Source organism: Phyllobates terribilis, unplaced genomic scaffold, assembly GCF_046119375.1.
Source record: "Phyllobates terribilis strain yellow unplaced genomic scaffold, ASM4611937v1 Scaffold_8__6_contigs__length_399053987, whole genome shotgun sequence".
In the NCBI taxonomy this organism is placed as follows: domain Eukaryota; kingdom Metazoa; phylum Chordata; class Amphibia; order Anura; family Dendrobatidae; genus Phyllobates; species Phyllobates terribilis.
Genome location: NW_027362768.1, coordinates 348,919,261 through 348,936,857, shown reverse-complemented (window position 1 = coordinate 348,936,857; position 17,597 = coordinate 348,919,261). Strand labels below are relative to the sequence as shown.

At 45.2% G+C, this 17,597-nt stretch overlaps 13 non-coding genes across 13 annotated transcripts; all 13 read right to left on the bottom strand.

Annotated features, from left to right (window-relative positions):
• Positions 1 to 655: 655 nt before the first annotated feature.
• Positions 656 to 846, bottom strand: LOC141159312 (U2 spliceosomal RNA). The gene has a single exon (XR_012249320.1). It is a non-coding gene; the product is annotated as a U2 spliceosomal RNA (small nuclear RNA).
• A 1,116-nt stretch (positions 847 to 1,962) lies between these two features.
• On the bottom strand, positions 1,963 to 2,153 carry LOC141160010 (U2 spliceosomal RNA). The gene has a single exon (XR_012250000.1). It is a non-coding gene; the product is annotated as a U2 spliceosomal RNA (small nuclear RNA).
• Positions 2,154 to 3,267: 1,114 nt separating this feature from the next.
• Positions 3,268 to 3,458, bottom strand: LOC141159311 (U2 spliceosomal RNA). The gene has a single exon (XR_012249319.1). It is a non-coding gene; the product is annotated as a U2 spliceosomal RNA (small nuclear RNA).
• Positions 3,459 to 4,581: 1,123 nt separating this feature from the next.
• On the bottom strand, positions 4,582 to 4,772 carry LOC141159310 (U2 spliceosomal RNA). The gene has a single exon (XR_012249318.1). It is a non-coding gene; the product is annotated as a U2 spliceosomal RNA (small nuclear RNA).
• A 1,119-nt stretch (positions 4,773 to 5,891) lies between these two features.
• LOC141159309 (U2 spliceosomal RNA) lies at positions 5,892 to 6,082 on the bottom strand. The gene has a single exon (XR_012249317.1). It is a non-coding gene; the product is annotated as a U2 spliceosomal RNA (small nuclear RNA).
• A 1,117-nt stretch (positions 6,083 to 7,199) lies between these two features.
• Positions 7,200 to 7,390, bottom strand: LOC141159308 (U2 spliceosomal RNA). The gene has a single exon (XR_012249316.1). It is a non-coding gene; the product is annotated as a U2 spliceosomal RNA (small nuclear RNA).
• A 1,117-nt stretch (positions 7,391 to 8,507) lies between these two features.
• On the bottom strand, positions 8,508 to 8,698 carry LOC141159307 (U2 spliceosomal RNA). The gene has a single exon (XR_012249315.1). It is a non-coding gene; the product is annotated as a U2 spliceosomal RNA (small nuclear RNA).
• Positions 8,699 to 9,813: 1,115 nt separating this feature from the next.
• On the bottom strand, positions 9,814 to 10,004 carry LOC141159852 (U2 spliceosomal RNA). The gene has a single exon (XR_012249846.1). It is a non-coding gene; the product is annotated as a U2 spliceosomal RNA (small nuclear RNA).
• Positions 10,005 to 11,122: 1,118 nt separating this feature from the next.
• On the bottom strand, positions 11,123 to 11,313 carry LOC141159306 (U2 spliceosomal RNA). The gene has a single exon (XR_012249314.1). It is a non-coding gene; the product is annotated as a U2 spliceosomal RNA (small nuclear RNA).
• A 1,112-nt stretch (positions 11,314 to 12,425) lies between these two features.
• LOC141159304 (U2 spliceosomal RNA) lies at positions 12,426 to 12,616 on the bottom strand. The gene has a single exon (XR_012249312.1). It is a non-coding gene; the product is annotated as a U2 spliceosomal RNA (small nuclear RNA).
• A 1,113-nt stretch (positions 12,617 to 13,729) lies between these two features.
• On the bottom strand, positions 13,730 to 13,920 carry LOC141159303 (U2 spliceosomal RNA). Its single transcript, XR_012249311.1, has one exon. It is a non-coding gene; the product is annotated as a U2 spliceosomal RNA (small nuclear RNA).
• A 1,116-nt stretch (positions 13,921 to 15,036) lies between these two features.
• LOC141159302 (U2 spliceosomal RNA) lies at positions 15,037 to 15,227 on the bottom strand. Its single transcript, XR_012249310.1, has one exon. It is a non-coding gene; the product is annotated as a U2 spliceosomal RNA (small nuclear RNA).
• A 1,113-nt stretch (positions 15,228 to 16,340) lies between these two features.
• LOC141159619 (U2 spliceosomal RNA) lies at positions 16,341 to 16,531 on the bottom strand. The gene has a single exon (XR_012249622.1). It is a non-coding gene; the product is annotated as a U2 spliceosomal RNA (small nuclear RNA).
• Positions 16,532 to 17,597: the final 1,066 nt, after the last annotated feature.

The following is a 17,597-nucleotide window of genomic DNA, read 5'->3' as shown; positions in this document are numbered from 1 at the left end:
ATACCTGGATGGCTGAATGTCACTGAGAAGCTCACAGAGACCGCCATAAGCAACAGTTTAAAAGAATGTCACAGACTAATCAACCAAACTTTTTGGGTTGGTTTCTCTTTTATAGTCTGCAGGCATTAAATGAAAGAAGTCAGTGTTCCAGCAGAGGGAGACAACGTTTCAGAAAAGGCATTGTAGCAAACCAAAAAAGAAATTTTAAGCGCAGCAGAGTAACCAGCTCACATACCTGTTAGCTCAGGTGAGTTTAAAAGGCTGCTGTTGATAACAAGGGCATTTGCTAAATAGATGGTGTGTGTGCAACAATATACTGAAAGGTCAATTATATTGTGCAGCTTATCTCACCACCTGTAGTTATTTAGGTGAAAGCTCCAAAATGCTTGCCTAATATGTCTGTTTATCCAAAAGGAAGTATAGAGGGAGAGCTAGATAGATAGCATTGCATTACATTACATGGCAATGCAATGCACAGTTGCTGAAGTTGAACCAAAATGAGCTTGTCATCTGGCTTCTGCAACTTTTAACATGAAAAATCCAATGAGGAGAAGAAAAGCAAAGCCAAAGAGTCCATCCCAAAATCCGACAAACAAGCCAAATGAACAAAAAGCATTGAATTCAATTCTTTCTGATTTTAGAAACTGCATTAAAGAAGGGGTGCACCGGTCCTGGAGATACTGCAATACCAGGTCAATGCGTGGAGTGGACAGAGCAAGCTCTTTTTCCATCTCCCTGTTCTAAAAATCCATTTAATATATGGTCCCCAGATAGGGGACGTATCAGATATTAAACTGATAAGAACAGATACTACACTTGATCTTAGCCAAAAGGCCGAGAAGCGATAACCAGAATTGGTTTCCGACTACGGTGCCACCCAAGGATTCTGAAAAGTCCATTTGTGGAGATGGCCACCTGGACTCCCGTTAAGAAGACATGCTGTCAACCTCTAGATCCCTCACATGCCTGCACTTTTCGGCTTGCTGCTGCTGCAATCCACGCGTTTTAGATCTGCATAACTCCACCTCTTTTAGCACAGTACCCTCAACCCCCGGCTGTTCCCACCCGCCTCAACACCGTTGGAAGGGAGGAGAACCAATTAAGGCGGGGGGGGGGGGGGTGGAACGAGCAGCTGTCTACCCTTAGCAGGAGGGTTGCTGATTAATTACCTCTCCTGCTGCTGCTGCTGGCTGTCCAGCAGCAGACTGAAGGTGGCTGCTGCTGTGCGCAGGTATATAAAGGCTCAGAGCCTATTATGACACGCGCAGCCAGCGTTCCATTGCCACATTCCGTCTACTGCAGGCGGGATACCTGGATGGCTGAATGTCACTGAGAAGCTCACAGAGACCGCCATAAGCAACAGTTTAAAAGAATGCCACAGACTAATCAACCAAACTTTTTGGGTTGGTTTCTCTTTTATAGTCTGCAGGCATTAAATGAAAGAAGTCAGTGTTCCAGCAGAGGGAGACAACGTTTCAGAAAAGGCATTGTAGCAAACCAAAAAAGAAATTTTAAGCGCAGCAGAGTAACCAGCTCACATACCTGTTAGCTCAGGTGAGTTTAAAAGGCTGCTGTTGATAACAAGGGCATTTGCTAAATAGATGGTGTGTGTGCAACAATATACTGAAAGGTCAATTATATTGTGCAGCTTATCTCACCACCTGTAGTTATTTAGGTGAAAGCTCCAAAATGCTTGCCTAATATGTCTGTTTATCCAAAAGGAAGTATAGAGGGAGAGCTAGATAGATAGCATTGCATTACATTACATGGCAATGCAATGCACAGTTGCTGAAGTTGAACCAAAATGAGCTTGTCATCTGGCTTCTGCAACTTTTAACATGAAAAATCCAATGAGGAGAAGAAAAGCAAAGCCAAAGAGTCCATCCCAAAATCCGACAAACAAGCCAAATGAACAAAAAGCATTGAATTCAATTATTTCTGATTTTAGAAACTGCATTAAAGAAGGGGTGCACCGGTCCTGGAGATACTGCAATACCAGGTCAATGCGTGGAGTGGACAGAGCAAGGTCTTTTTCCATCTCCCTGTTCTAAAAATCCATTTAATATATGGTCCCCAGATAGGGGACGTATCAGATATTAAACTGATAAGAACAGATACTACACTTGATCTTAGCCAAAAGGCCGAGAAGCGATAACCAGAATTGGTTTCCGACTACGGTGCCACCCAAGGATTCTGAAAAGTCCGTTTGTGGAGATGGCCACCTGGACTCCCGTTAAGAAGACATGCTGTCAACCTCTAGATCCCTCACATGCCTGCACTTTTCGGCTTGCTGCTGCTGCAATCCACGCGTTTTAGATCTGCATAACTCCACCTCTTTTAGCACAGTACCCTCAACCCCCGGCTGTTCCCACCCGCCTCAACACCGTTGGAAGGGAGGAGAACCAATTAAGGCGGGGGGGGGGGGCGGAACGAGCAGCTGTCTACCCTTAGCAGGAGGGTTGCTGATTAATTACCTCTCCTGCTGCTGCTGCTGGCTGTCCAGCAGCAGACTGAAGGTGGCTGCTGCTGTGCGCAGGTATATAAAGGCTCAGAGCCTATTATGACACGCGCAGCCAGCGTTCCATTGCCACATTCCGTCTACTGCAGGCGGGATACCTGGATGGCTGAATGTCACTGAGAAGCTCACAGAGACCGCCATAAGCAACAGTTTAAAAGAATGCCACAGACTAATCAACCAAACTTTTTGGGTTGGTTTCTCTTTTATAGTCTGCAGGCATTAAATGAAAGAAGTCAGTGTTCCAGCAGAGGGAGACAACGTTTCAGAAAAGGCATTGTAGCAAACCAAAAAAGAAATTTTAAGCGCAGCAGAGTAACCAGCTCACATACCTGTTAGCTCAGGTGAGTTTAAAAGGCTGCTGTTGATAACAAGGGCATTTGCTAAATAGATGGTGTGTGTGCAACAATATACTGAAAGGTCAATTATATTGTGCAGCTTATCTCACCACCTGTAGTTATTTAGGTGAAAGCTCCAAAATGCTTGCCTAATATGTCTGTTTATCCAAAAGGAAGTATAGAGGGAGAGCTAGATAGATAGCATTGCATTACATTACATGGCAATGCAATGCACAGTTGCTGAAGTTGAACCAAAATGAGCTTGTCATCTGGCTTCTGCAACTTTTAACATGAAAAATCCAATGAGGAGAAGAAAAGCAAAGCCAAAGAGTCCATCCCAAAATCCGACAAACAAGCCAAATGAACAAAAAGCATTGAATTCAATTCTTTCTGATTTTAGAAACTGCATTAAAGAAGGGGTGCACCGGTCCTGGAGATACTGCAATACCAGGTCAATGCGTGGAGTGGACAGAGCAAGCTCTTTTTCCATCTCCCTGTTCTAAAAATCCATTTAATATATGGTCCCCAGATAGGGGACGTATCAGATATTAAACTGATAAGAACAGATACTACACTTGATCTTAGCCAAAAGGCCGAGAAGCGATAACCAGAATTGGTTTCCGACTACGGTGCCACCCAAGGATTCTGAAAAGTCCATTTGTGGAGATGGCCACCTGGACTCCCGTTAAGAAGACATGCTGTCAACCTCTAGATCCCTCACATGCCTGCACTTTTCGGCTTGCTGCTGCTGCAATCCACGCGTTTTAGATCTGCATAACTCCACCTCTTTTAGCACAGTACCCTCAACCCCCGGCTGTTCCCACCCGCCTCAACACCGTTGGAAGGGAGGAGAACCAATTAAGGCGGGGGGGGGGGGGGGTGGAACGAGCAGCTGTCTACCCTTAGCAGGAGGGTTGCTGATTAATTACCTCTCCTGCTGCTGCTGCTGCTGCTGGCTGTCCAGCAGCAGACTGAAGGTGGCTGCTGCTGTGCGCAGGTATATAAAGGCTCAGAGCCTATTATGACACGCGCAGCCAGCGTTCCATTGCCACATTCCGTCTACTGCAGGCGGGATACCTGGATGGCTGAATGTCACTGAGAAGCTCACAGAGACCGCCATAAGCAACAGTTTAAAAGAATGCCACAGACTAATCAACCAAACTTTTTGGGTTGGTTTCTCTTTTATAGTCTGCAGGCATTAAATGAAAGAAGTCAGTGTTCCAGCAGAGGGAGACAACGTTTCAGAAAAGGCATTGTAGCAAACCAAAAAAGAAATTTTAAGCGCAGCAGAGTAACCAGCTCACATACCTGTTAGCTCAGGTGAGTTTAAAAGGCTGCTGTTGATAACAAGGGCATTTGCTAAATAGATGGTGTGTGTGCAACAATATACTGAAAGGTCAATTATATTGTGCAGCTTATCTCACCACCTGTAGTTATTTAGGTGAAAGCTCCAAAATGCTTGCCTAATATGTCTGTTTATCCAAAAGGAAGTATAGAGGGAGAGCTAGATAGATAGCATTGCATTACATTACATGGCAATGCAATGCACAGTTGCTGAAGTTGAACCAAAATGAGCTTGTCATCTGGCTTCTGCAACTTTTAACATGAAAAATCCAATGAGGAGAAGAAAAGCAAAGCCAAAGAGTCCATCCCAAAATCCGACAAACAAGCCAAATGAACAAAAAGCATTGAATTCAATTCTTTCTGATTTTAGAAACTGCATTAAAGAAGGGGTGCACCGGTCCTGGAGATACTGCAATACCAGGTCAATGCGTGGAGTGGACAGAGCAAGCTCTTTTTCCATCTCCCTGTTCTAAAAATCCATTTAATATATGGTCCCCAGATAGGGGACGTATCAGATATTAAACTGATAAGAACAGATACTACACTTGATCTTAGCCAAAAGGCCGAGAAGCGATAACCAGAATTGGTTTCCGACTACGGTGCCACCCAAGGATTCTGAAAAGTCCATTTGTGGAGATGGCCACCTGGACTCCCGTTAAGAAGACATGCTGTCAACCTCTAGATCCCTCACATGCCTGCACTTTTCGGCTTGCTGCTGCTGCAATCCACGCGTTTTAGATCTGCATAACTCCACCTCTTTTAGCACAGTACCCTCAACCCCCGGCTGTTCCCACCCGCCTCAACACCGTTGGAAGGGAGGAGAACCAATTAAGGCCGGGGGGGGGGGGGTGGAACGAGCAGCTGTCTACCCTTAGCAGGAGGGTTGCTGATTAATTACCTCTCCTGCTGCTGCTGCTGCTGGCTGTCCAGCAGTAGACTGAAGGTGGCTGCTGCTGTGCGCAGGTATATAAAGGCTCAGAGCCTATTATGACACGCGCAGCCAGCGTTCCATTGCCACATTCCGTCTACTGCAGGCGGGATACCTGGATGGCTGAATGTCACTGAGAAGCTCACAGAGACCGCCATAAGCAACAGTTTAAAAGAATGCCACAGACTAATCAACCAAACTTTTTGGGTTGGTTTCTCTTTTATAGTCTGCAGGCATTAAATGAAAGAAGTCAGTGTTCCAGCAGAGGGAGACAACGTTTCAGAAAAGGCATTGTAGCAAACCAAAAAAGAAATTTTAAGCGCAGCAGAGTAACCAGCTCACATACCTGTTAGCTCAGGTGAGTTTAAAAGGCTGCTGTTGATAACAAGGACATTTGCTAAATAGATGGTGTGTGTGCAACAATATACTGAAAGGTCAATTATATTGTGCAGCTTATCTCACCACCTGTAGTTATTTAGGTGAAAGCTCCAAAATGCTTGCCTAATATGTCTGTTTATCCAAAAGGAAGTATAGAGGGAGAGCTAGATAGATAGCATTGCATTACATTACATGGCAATGCAATGCACAGTTGCTGAAGTTGAACCAAAATGAGCTTGTCATCTGGCTTCTGCAACTTTTAACATGAAAAATCCAATGAGGAGAAGAAAAGCAAAGCCAAAGAGTCCATCCCAAAATCCGACAAACAAGCCAAATGAACAAAAAGCATTGAATTCAATTCTTTCTGATTTTAGAAACTGCATTAAAGAAGGGGTGCACCGGTCCTGGAGATACTGCAATACCAGGTCAATGCGTGGAGTGGACAGAGCAAGCTCTTTTTCCATCTCCCTGTTCTAAAAATCCATTTAATATATGGTCCCCAGATAGGGGACGTATCAGATATTAAACTGATAAGAACAGATACTACACTTGATCTTAGCCAAAAGGCCGAGAAGCGATAACCAGAATTGGTTTCCGACTACGGTGCCACCCAAGGATTCTGAAAAGTCCATTTGTGGAGATGGCCACCTGGACTCCCGTTAAGAAGACATGCTGTCAACCTCTAGATCCCTCACATGCCTGCACTTTTCGGCTTGCTGCTGCTGCAATCCACGCGTTTTAGATCTGCATAACTCCACCTCTTTTAGCACAGTACCCTCAACCCCCGGCTGTTCCCACCCGCCTCAACACCGTTGGAAGGGAGGAGAACCAATTAAGGCCGGGGGGGGGGGTGGAACGAGCAGCTGTCTACCCTTAGCAGGAGGGTTGCTGATTAATTACCTCTCCTGCTGCTGCTGCTGCTATCTGTCCAGCAGTAGACTGAAGGTGGCTGCTGCTGTGCGCAGGTATATAAAGGCTCAGAGCCTATTATGACACGCGCAGCCAGCGTTCCATTGCCACATTCCGTCTACTGCAGGCGGGATACCTGGATGGCTGAATGTCACTGAGAAGCTCACAGAGACCGCCATAAGCAACAGTTTAAAAGAATGCCACAGACTAATCAACCAAACTTTTTGGGTTGGTTTCTCTTTTATAGTCTGCAGGCATTAAATGAAAGAAGTCAGTGTTCCAGCAGAGGGAGACAACGTTTCAGAAAAGGCATTGTAGCAAACCAAAAAAGAAATTTTAAGCGCAGCAGAGTAACTAGCTCACATACCTGTTAGCTCAGGTGAGTTTAAAAGGCTGCTGTTGATAACAAGGGCATTTGCTAAATAGATGGTGTGTGTGCAACAATATACTGAAAGGTCAATTATATTGTGCAGCTTATCTCACCACCTGTAGTTATTTAGGTGAAAGCTCCAAAATGCTTGCCTAATATGTCTGTTTATCCAAAAGGAAGTATAGAGGGAGAGCTAGATAGATAGCATTGCATTACATTACATGGCAATGCAATGCACAGTTGCTGAAGTTGAACCAAAATGAGCTTGTCATCTGGCTTCTGCAACTTTTAACATGAAAAATCCAATGAGGAGAAGAAAAGCAAAGCCAAAGAGTCCATCCCAAAATCCGACAAACAAGCCAAATGAACAAAAAGCATTGAATTCAATTCTTTCTGATTTTAGAAACTGCATTAAAGAAGGGGTGCACCGGTCCTGGAGATACTGCAATACCAGGTCAATGCGTGGAGTGGACAGAGCAAGCTCTTTTTCCATCTCCCTGTTCTAAAAATCCATTTAATATATGGTCCCCAGATAGGGGACGTATCAGATATTAAACTGATAAGAACAGATACTACACTTGATCTTAGCCAAAAGGCCGAGAAGCGATAACCAGAATTGGTTTCCGACTACGGTGCCACCCAAGGATTCTGAAAAGTCCATTTGTGGAGATGGCCACCTGGACTCCCGTTAAGAAGACATGCTGTCAACCTCTAGATCCCTCACATGCCTGCACTTTTCGGCTTGCTGCTGCTGCAATCCACGCGTTTTAGATCTGCATAACTCCACCTCTTTTAGCACAGTACCCTCAACCCCCGGCTGTTCCCACCCGCCTCAACACCGTTGGAAGGGAGGAGAACCAATTAAGGCGGGGGGGGGGGGTGGAACGAGCAGCTGTCTACCCTTAGCAGGAGGGTTGCTGATTAATTACCTCTCCTGCTGCTGCTGCTGCTGGCTGTCCAGCAGCAGACTGAAGGTGGCTGCTGCTGTGCGCAGGTATATAAAGGCTCAGAGCCTATTATGACACGCGCAGCCAGCGTTCCATTGCCACATTCCGTCTACTGCAGGCGGGATACCTGGATGGCTGAATGTCACTGAGAAGCTCACAGAGACCGCCATAAGCAACAGTTTAAAAGAATGCCACAGACTAATCAACCAAACTTTTTGGGTTGGTTTCTCTTTTATAGTCTGCAGGCATTAAATGAAAGAAGTCAGTGTTCCAGCAGAGGGAGACAACGTTTCAGAAAAGGCATTGTAGCAAACCAAAAAAGAAATTTTAAGCGCAGCAGAGTAACCAGCTCACATACCTGTTAGCTCAGGTGAGTTTAAAAGGCTGCTGTTGATAACAAGGGCATTTGCTAAATAGATGGTGTGTGTGCAACAATATACTGAAAGGTCAATTATATTGTGCAGCTTATCTCACCACCTGTAGTTATTTAGGTGAAAGCTCCAAAATGCTTGCCTAATATGTCTGTTTATCCAAAAGGAAGTATAGAGGGAGAGCTAGATAGATAGCATTGCATTACATTACATGGCAATGCAATGCACAGTTGCTGAAGTTGAACCAAAATGAGCTTGTCATCTGGCTTCTGCAACTTTTAACATGAAAAATCCAATGAGGAGAAGAAAAGCAAAGCCAAAGAGTCCATCCCAAAATCCGACAAACAAGCCAAATGAACAAAAAGCATTGAATTCAATTCTTTCTGATTTTAGAAACTGCATTAAAGAAGGGGTGCACCGGTCCTGGAGATACTGCAATACCAGGTCAATGCGTGGAGTGGACAGAGCAAGCTCTTTTTCCATCTCCCTGTTCTAAAAATCCATTTAATATATGGTCCCCAGATAGGGGACGTATCAGATATTAAACTGATAAGAACAGATACTACACTTGATCTTAGCCAAAAGGCCGAGAAGCGATAACCAGAATTGGTTTCCGACTACGGTGCCACCCAAGGATTCTGAAAAGTCCATTTGTGGAGATGGCCACCTGGACTCCCGTTAAGAAGACATGCTGTCAACCTCTAGATCCCTCACATGCCTGCACTTTTCGGCTTGCTGCTGCTGCAATCCACGCGTTTTAGATCTGCATAACTCCACCTCTTTTAGCACAGTACCCTCAACCCCCGGCTGTTCCCACCCGCCTCAACACCGTTGGAAGGGAGGAGAACCAATTAAGGCGGGGGGGGGGTGGAGCGAGCAGCTGTCTACCCTTAGCAGGAGGGTTGCTGATTAATTACCTCTCCTGCTGCTGCTGCTGCTGGCTGTCCAGCAGCAGACTGAAGGTGGCTGCTGCTGTGCGCAGGTATATAAAGGCTCAGAGCCTATTATGACACGCGCAGCCAGCGTTCCATTGCCACATTCCGTCTACTGCAGGCGGGATACCTGGATGGCTGAATGTCACTGAGAAGCTCACAGAGACCGCCATAAGCAACAGTTTAAAAGAATGCCACAGACTAATCAACCAAACTTTTTGGGTTGGTTTCTCTTTTATAGTCTGCAGGCATTAAATGAAAGAAGTCAGTGTTCCAGCAGAGGGAGACAACGTTTCAGAAAAGGCATTGTAGCAAACCAAAAAAGAAATTTTAAGCGCAGCAGAGTAACCAGCTCACATACCTGTTAGCTCAGGTGAGTTTAAAAGGCTGCTGTTGATAACAAGGGCATTTGCTAAATAGATGGTGTGTGTGCAACAATATACTGAAAGGTCAATTATATTGTGCAGCTTATCTCACCACCTGTAGTTATTTAGGTGAAAGCTCCAAAATGCTTGCCTAATATGTCTGTTTATCCAAAAGGAAGTATAGAGGTAGAGCTAGATAGATAGCATTACATTACATTACATGGCAATGCAATGCACAGTTGCTGAAGTTGAACCAAAATGAGCTTGTCATCTGGCTTCTGCAACTTTTAACATGAAAAATCCAATGAGGAGAAGAAAAGCAAAGCCAAAGAGTCCATCCCAAAATCCGACAAACAAGCCAAATGAACAAAAAGCATTGAATTCAATTCTTTCGGATTTTAGAAACTGCATTAAAGAAGGGGTGCACCGGTCCTGGAGATACTGCAATACCAGGTCAATGCGTGGAGTGGACAGAGCAAGCTCTTTTTCCATCTCCCTGTTCTAAAAATCCATTTAATATATGGTCCCCAGATAGGGGACGTATCAGATATTAAACTGATAAGAACAGATAGTACACTTGATCTTAGCCAAAAGGCCGAGAAGCGATAACCAGAATTGGTTTCCGACTACGGTGCCACCCAAGGATTCTGAAAAGTCCATTTGTGGAGATGGCCACCTGGACTCCCGTTAAGAAGACATGCTGTCAACCTCTAGATCCCTCACATGCCTGCACTTTTCGGCTTGCTGCTGCTGCAATCCACGCGTTTTAGATCTGCATAACTCCACCTCTTTTAGCACAGTACCCTCAACCCCCGGCTGTTCCCACCCGCCTCAACACCGTTGGAAGGGAGGAGAACCAATTAAGGCGGGGGGGGGGGGGTGGAACGAGCAGCTGTCTACCCTTAGCAGGAGGGTTGCTGATTAATTACCTCTCCTGCTGCTGCTGCTGCTGGCTGTCCAGCAGCAGACTGAAGGTGGCTGCTGCTGTGCGCAGGTATATAAAGGCTCAGAGCCTATTATGACACGTGCAGCCAGCGTTCCATTGCCACATTCCGTCTACTGCAGGCGGGATACCTGGATGGCTGAATGTCACTGAGAAGCTCACAGAGACCGCCATAAGCAACAGTTTAAAAGAATGCCACAGACTAATCAACCAAACTTTTTGGGTTGGTTTCTCTTTTATAGTCTGCAGGCATTAAATGAAAGAAGTCAGTGTTCCAGCAGAGGGAGACAACGTTCCAGAAAAGGCATTGTAGCAAACCAAAAAAGAAATTTTAAGCGCAGCAGAGTAACCAGCTCACATACCTGTTAGCTCAGGTGAGTTTAAAAGGCTGCTGTTGATAACAAGGGCATTTGCTAAATAGATGGTGTGTGTGCAACAATATACTGAAAGGTCAATTATATTGTGCAGCTTATCTCACCACCTGTAGTTATTTAGGTGAAAGCTCCAAAATGCTTGCCTAATATGTCTGTTTATCCAAAAGGAAGTATAGAGGGAGAGCTAGATAGATAGCATTGCATTACATTACATGGCAATGCAATGCACAGTTGCTGAAGTTGAACCAAAATGAGCTTGTCATCTGGCTTCTGCAACTTTTAACATGAAAAATCCAATGAGGAGAAGAAAAGCAAAGCCAAAGAGTCCATCCCAAAATCCGACAAACAAGCCAAATGAACAAAAAGCATTGAATTCAATTCTTTCTGATTTTAGAAACTGCATTAAAGAAGGGGTGCACCGGTCCTGGAGATACTGCAATACCAGGTCAATGCGTGGAGTGGACAGAGCAAGCTCTTTTTCCATCTCCCTGTTCTAAAAATCCATTTAATATATGGTCCCCAGATAGGGGACGTATCAGATATTAAACTGATAAGAACAGATACTACACTTGATCTTAGCCAAAAGGCCGAGAAGCGATAACCAGAATTGGTTTCCGACTACGGTGCCACCCAAGGATTCTGAAAAGTCCATTTGTGGAGATGGCCACCTGGACTCCCGTTAAGAAGACATGCTGTCAACCTCTAGATCCCTCACATGCCTGCACTTTTCGGCTTGCTGCTGCTGCAATCCACGCGTTTTAGATCTGCATAACTCCACCTCTTTTAGCACAGTACCCTCAACCCCCGGCTGTTCCCACCCGCCTCAACACCGTTGGAAGGGAGGAGAACCAATTAAGGCGGGGGGGGGGGGGTGGAACGAGCAGCTGTCTACCCTTAGCAGGAGGGTTGCTGATTAATTACCTCTCCTGCTGCTGCTGGCTGTCCAGCAGCAGACTGAAGGTGGCTGCTGCTGTGCGCAGGTATATAAAGGCTCAGAGCCTATTATGACACGCGCAGCCAGCGTTCCATTGCCACATTCCGTCTACTGCAGGCGGGATACCTGGATGGCTGAATGTCACTGAGAAGCTCACAGAGACCGCCATAAGCAACAGTTTAAAAGAATGCCACAGACTAATCAACCAAACTTTTTGGGTTGGTTTCTCTTTTATAGTCTGCAGGCATTAAATGAAAGAAGTCAGTGTTCCAGCAGAGGGAGACAACGTTTCAGAAAAGGCATTGTAGCAAACCAAAAAAGAAATTTTAAGCGCAGCAGAGTAACCAGCTCACATACCTGTTAGCTCAGGTGAGTTTAAAAGCCTGCTGTTGATAACAAGGGCATTTGCTAAGTAGATGGTGTGTGTGCAACAATATACTGAAAGGTCAATTATATTGTGCAGCTTATCTCACCACCTGTAGTTATTTAGGTGAAAGCTCCAAAATGCTTGCCTAATATGTCTGTTTATCCAAAAGGAAGTATAGAGGGAGAGCTAGATAGATAGCATTGCATTACATTACATGGCAATGCAATGCACAGTTGCTGAAGTTGAACCAAAATGAGCTTGTCATCTGGCTTCTGCAACTTTTAACATGAAAAATCCAATGAGGAGAAGAAAAGCAAAGCCAAAGAGTCCATCCCAAAATCCGACAAACAAGCCAAATGAACAAAAAGCATTGAATTCAATTCTTTCTGATTTTAGAAACTGCATTAAAGAAGGGGTGCACCGGTCCTGGAGATACTGCAATACCAGGTCAATGCGTGGAGTGGACAGAGCAAGCTCTTTTTCCATCTCCCTGTTCTAAAAATCCATTTAATATATGGTCCCCAGATAGGGGACGTATCAGATATTAAACTGATAAGAACAGATACTACACTTGATCTTAGCCAAAAGGCCGAGAAGCGATAACCAGAATTGGTTTCCGACTACGGTGCCACCCAAGGATTCTGAAAAGTCCATTTGTGGAGATGGCCACCTGGACTCCCGTTAAGAAGACATGCTGTCAACCTCTAGATCCCTCACATGCCTGCACTTTTCGGCTTGCTGCTGCTGCAATCCACGCGTTTTAGATCTGCATAACTCCACCTCTTTTAGCACAGTACCCTCAACCCCCGGCTGTTCCCACCCGCCTCAACACCGTTGGAAGGGAGGAGAACCAATTAAGGCGGGGGGGGGGGTGGAACGAGCAGCTGTCTACCCTTAGCAGGAGGGTTGCTGATTAATTACCTCTCCTGCTGCTGCTGCTGGCTGTCCAGCAGCAGACTGAAGGTGGCTGCTGCTGTGCGCAGGTATATAAAGGCTCAGAGCCTATTATGACACGCGCAGCCAGCGTTCCATTGCCACATTCCGTCTACTGCAGGCGGGATACCTGGATGGCTGAATGTCACTGAGAAGCTCACAGAGACCGCCATAAGCAACAGTTTAAAAGAATGCCACAGACTAATCAACCAAACTTTTTGGGTTGGTTTCTCTTTTATAGTCTGCAGGCATTAAATGAAAGAAGTCAGTGTTCCAGCAGAGGGAGACAACGTTTCAGAAAAGGCATTGTAGCAAACCAAAAAAGAAATTTTAAGTGCAGCAGAGTAACCAGCTCACATACCTGTTAGCTCAGGTGAGTTTAAAAGGCTGCTGTTGATAACAAGGGCATTTGCTAAATAGATGGTGTGTGTGCAACAATATACTGAAAGGTCAATTATATTGTGCAGCTTATCTCACCACCTGTAGTTATTTAGGTGAAAGCTCCAAAATGCTTGCCTAATATGTCTGTTTATCCAAAAGGAAGTATAGAGGGAGAGCTAGATAGATAGCATTGCATTACATTACATGGCAATGCAATGCACAGTTGCTGAAGTTGAACCAAAATGAGCTTGTCATCTGGCTTCTGCAACTTTTAACATGAAAAATCCAATGAGGAGAAGAAAAGCAAAGCCAAAGAGTCCATCCCAAAATCCGACAAACAAGCCAAATGAACAAAAAGCATTGAATTCAATTATTTCTGATTTTAGAAACTGCATTAAAGAAGGGGTGCACCGGTCCTGGAGATACTGCAATACCAGGTCAATGCGTGGAGTGGACAGAGCAAGCTCTTTTTCCATCTCCCTGTTCTAAAAATCCATTTAATATATGGTCCCCAGATAGGGGACGTATCAGATATTAAACTGATAAGAACAGATACTACACTTGATCTTAGCCAAAAGGCCGAGAAGCGATAACCAGAATTGGTTTCCGACTACGGTGCCACCCAAGGATTCTGAAAAGTCCATTTGTGGAGATGGCCACCTGGACTCCCGTTAAGAAGACATGCTGTCAACCTCTAGATCCCTCACATGCCTGCACTTTTCGGCTTGCTGCTGCTGCAATCCACGCGTTTTAGATCTGCATAACTCCACCTCTTTTAGCACAGTACCCTCAACCCCCGGCTGTTCCCACCCGCCTCAACACCGTTGGAAGGGAGGAGAACCAATTAAGGCGGGGGGGGGGTGGAACGAGCAGCTGTCTACCCTTAGCAGGAGGGTTGCTGATTAATTACCTCTCCTGCTGCTGCTGCTGCTGGCTGTCCAGCAGCAGACTGAAGGTGGCTGCTGCTGTGCGCAGGTATATAAAGGCTCAGAGCCTATTATGACACGCGCAGCCAGCGTTCCATTGCCACATTCCGTCTACTGCAGGCGGGATACCTGGATGGCTGAATGTCACTGAGAAGCTCACAGAGACCGCCATAAGCAACAGTTTAAAAGAATGCCACAGACTAATCAACCAAACTTTTTGGGTTGGTTTCTCTTTTATAGTCTGCAGGCATTAAATGAAAGAAGTCAGTGTTCCAGCAGAGGGAGACAACGTTTCAGAAAAGGCATTGTAGCAAACCAAAAAAAGAAATTTTAAGCGCAGCAGAGTAACCAGCTCACATACCTGTTAGCTCAGGTGAGTTTAAAAGGCTGCTGTTGATAACAAGGGCATTTGCTAAATAGATGGTGTGTGTGCAACAATATACTGAAAGGTCAATTATATTGTGCAGCTTATCTCACCACCTGTAGTTATTTAGGTGAAAGCTCCAAAATGCTTGCCTAATATGTCTGTTTATCCAAAAGGAAGTATAGAGGGAGAGCTAGATAGATAGCATTGCATTACATTACATGGCAATGCAATGCACAGTTGCTGAAGTTGAACCAAAATGAGCTTGTCATCTGGCTTCTGCAACTTTTAACATGAAAAATCCAATGAGGAGAAGAAAAGCAAAGCCAAAGAGTCCATCCCAAAATCCGACAAACAAGCCAAATGAACAAAAAGCATTGAATTCAATTCTTTCTGATTTTAGAAACTGCATTAAAGAAGGGGTGCACCGGTCCTGGAGATACTGCAATACCAGGTCAATGCGTGGAGTGGACAGAGCAAGCTCTTTTTCCATCTCCCTGTTCTAAAAATCCATTTAATATATGGTCCCCAGATAGGGGACGTATCAGATATTAAACTGATAAGAACAGATACTACACTTGATCTTAGCCAAAAGGCCGAGAAGCGATAACCAGAATTGGTTTCCGACTACGGTGCCACCCAAGGATTCTGAAAAGTCCATTTGTGGAGATGGCCACCTGGACTCCCGTTAAGAAGACATGCTGTCAACCTCTAGATCCCTCACATGCCTGCACTTTTCGGCTTGCTGCTGCTGCAATCCACGCATTTTAGATCTGCATAACTCCACCTCTTTTAGCACAGTACCCTCAACCCCCGGCTGTTCCCACCCGCCTCAACACCGTTGGAAGGGAGGAGAACCAATTAAGGCGGGGGGGGGGGTGGAACGAGCAGCTGTCTACCCTTAGCAGGAGGGTTGCTGATTAATTACCTCTCCTGCTGCTGCTGCTGGCTGTCCAGCAGCAGACTGAAGGTGGCTGCTGCTGTGCGCAGGTATATAAAGGCTCAGAGCCTATTATGACACGTGCAGCCAGCGTTCCATTGCCACATTCCGTCTACTGCAGGCGGGATACCTGGATGGCTGAATGTCACTGAGAAGCTCACAGAGACCGCCATAAGCAACAGTTTAAAAGAATGCCACAGACTAATCAACCAAACCTTTTGGGTTGGTTTCTCTTTTATAGTCTGCAGGCATTAAATGAAAGAAGTCAGTGTTCCAGCAGAGGGAGACAACGTTTCAGAAAAGGCATTGTAGCAAACCAAAAAAGAAATTTTAAGCGCAGCAGAGTAACCAGCTCACATACCTGTTAGCTCAGGTGAGTTTAAAAGGCTGCTGTTGATAACAAGGGCATTTGCTAAATAGATGGTGTGTGTGCAACAATATACTGAAAGGTCAATTATATTGTGCAGCTTATCTCACCACCTGTAGTTATTTAGGTGAAAGCTCCAAAATGCTTGCCTAATATGTCTGTTTATCCAAAAGGAAGTATAGAGGGAGAGCTAGATAGATAGCATTGCATTACATTACATGGCAATGCAATGCACAGTTGCTGAAGTTGAACCAAAATGAGCTTGTCATCTGGCTTCTGCAACTTTTAACATGAAAAATCCAATGAGGAGAAGAAAAGCAAAGCCAAAGAGTCCATCCCAAAATCCGACAAACAAGCCAAATGAACAAAAAGCATTGAATTCAATTCTTTCTGATTTTAGAAACTGCATTAAAGAAGGGGTGCACCGGTCCTGGAGATACTGCAATACCAGGTCAATACGTGGAGTGGACAGAGCAAGCTCTTTTTCCATCTCCCTGTTCTAAAAATCCATTTAATATATGGTCCCCAGATAGGGGACGTATCAGATATTAAACTGATAAGAACAGATACTACACTTGATCTTAGCCAAAAGGCCGAGAAGCGATAACCAGAATTGGTTTCCGACTACGGTGCCACCCAAGGATTCTGAAAAGTCCATTTGTGGAGATGGCCACCTGGACTCCCGTTAAGAAGACATGCTGTCAACCTCTAGATCCCTCACATGCCTGCACTTTTCGGCTTGCTGCTGCTGCAATCCACGCGTTTTAGATCTGCATAACTCCACCTCTTTTAGCACAGTACCCTCAACCCCCGGCTGTTCCCACCCGCCTCAACACCGTTGGAAGGGAGGAGAACCAATTAAGGCGGGGGGGGGGGGTGGAACGAGCAGCTGTCTACCCTTAGCAGGAGGGTTGCTGATTAATTACCTCTCCTGCTGCTGCTGCTGCTGGCTGTCCAGCAGCAGACTGAAGGTGGCTGCTGCTGTGCGCAGGTATATAAAGGCTCAGAGCCTATTATGACACGCGCAGCCAGCGTTCCATTGCCACATTCCGTCTACTGCAGGCGGGATACCTGGATGGCTGAATGTCACTGAGAAGCTCACAGAGACCGCCATAAGCAACAGTTTAAAAGAATGCCACAGACTAATCAACCAAACTTTTTGGGTTGGTTTCTCTTTTATAGTCTGCAGGCATTAAATGAAAGAAGTCAGTGTTCCAGCAGAGGGAGACAACGTTTCAGAAAAGGCATTGTAGCAAACCAAAAAAGAAATTTTAAGCGCAGCAGAGTAACCAGCTCACATACCTGTTAGCTCAGGTGAGTTTAAAAGGCTGCTGTTGATAACAAGGGCATTTGCTAAATAGATGGTGTGTGTGCAACAATATACTGAAAGGTCAATTATATTGTGCAGCTTATCTCACCACCTGTAGTTATTTAGGTGAAAGCTCCAAAATGCTTGCCTAATATGTCTGTTTATCCAAAAGGAAGTATAGAGGGAGAGCTAGATAGATAGCATTGCATTACATTACATGGCAATGCAATGCACAGTTGCTGAAGTTGAACCAAAATGAGCTTGTCATCTGGCTTCTGCAACTTTTAACATGAAAAATCCAATGAGGAGAAGAAAAGCAAAGCCAAAGAGTCCATCCCAAAATCCGACAAACAAGCCAAATG